At 34.3% G+C, this 1,292-nt stretch overlaps 1 protein-coding gene across 1 annotated transcript in view; it reads right to left on the reverse strand.

The window, feature by feature from the left end:
* Positions 1 to 1,292, reverse strand: part of LOC107686000 (voltage-dependent calcium channel subunit alpha-2/delta-3-like) — a 42,541-nt gene that overhangs the window by 24,117 nt on the left and 17,132 nt on the right. The window lies entirely within an intron of this gene.

Consider the following 1,292-nt stretch of genomic DNA (forward strand, 5'->3'; position numbering starts at 1 on the left):
CACAAGAGTCGCTCTTATCAGAAATGGAATGGCACAGCGGTCGGTGTTGCAGTTCTCGACATACCCAGCAGAGTGAAGCCAAACCCTATCTCTGACCACATCTCGCCCTCTCTGGCTTTTATCTTTCACTCTCTCGGCCTGCTTTCTGCGTTTCCCTGTAGCACTCTGCACCACATCCACGTTCAAGTAGTAATAAAACGTTTCAGATTCCAGAAACGGAATGCTGAAAGCAAATTACAATGAGGAAATGCTGCAAGACACCAGTGACAGAATGGACACAAACAGGCTCTGTTCCAAAACCTAGTCAGTTGCCTTGCTGACTACCGTCTCTTTCTCCCAGTCTCTGCCTCTCTCACCCCCTCTGCTCCAATGTCAGCTTTATTACGGCTTTAGGAGATAAAAGCCAATGATCCACAAAATGATGAATGCACAAACAGGCTCTGTTCCAAAACCTAGTCAGCTGCCTTGCTGACTACAGTCTACATAGGCAGCATTCTAATATAAGTGAATGATTTAGAACATTCTATGTCATATGTCATACAAATAGTGCTAAAAAGTGCAAGTACAGACATCAAATAAGCATAAATACACAACAATTATTGAGTAGAATAATCATATTTTAAACAGTTTGAACTATTTTAGTTATATTTCTCAGTATTGAATGAATTATATGCATACAATCTACAATTTGTACACTTAGAAAAAGGTACAAAACCACTGGGGCAGTACCCTCTCAAAAAATAATACAATGTAAATAATCCAATTTTGGTACTAATATGTACACTACAAGTTAAAAGTTTGAAAAAATTACTTTACTACTGATACTAAGTCTTTTATGCTCACCACGGCTGCATTTATTTGACCAAAACACAGTAAAAACAGTAATATTGCGAAATATTATTACAATTTAAGACGCATTAAAATAGAAAACAGCTACTTTAAGTTTTATTTTTTTTTTACTTTTGTTGTTTTTTTTGCTTACAAAAACTTTGGAATATTATGGTTTCCATAAAAATATTAACAAGCAAAAACATTTTTCAACATTGATAATAAGAAATGTTTCTTAATCAGAAAATCAGCATATTAGAATAATTCTAAAGGATCATGTGACACTGAAGACTGGAGTAATGATGCTGATAATTCAGCTTTGCATAACAGGAATAAATGACATTTTAAAATATATTACAATTGACAAAAGTGGTCTTAAATGGTAATAATAATAATGGTACCTTTAAGGTACTAATATGCACCTTTTAGTTGTAAATAAGGTAAAATAAGGTACCTTTTGAAAG

The sequence above is a fragment of the Sinocyclocheilus anshuiensis genome, unplaced genomic scaffold (assembly GCF_001515605.1).
Source record: "Sinocyclocheilus anshuiensis isolate Anshui unplaced genomic scaffold, SAMN03320099.WGS_v1.1 scaffold465, whole genome shotgun sequence".
NCBI classification, from domain to species: Eukaryota; Metazoa; Chordata; class Actinopteri; order Cypriniformes; family Cyprinidae; genus Sinocyclocheilus; species Sinocyclocheilus anshuiensis.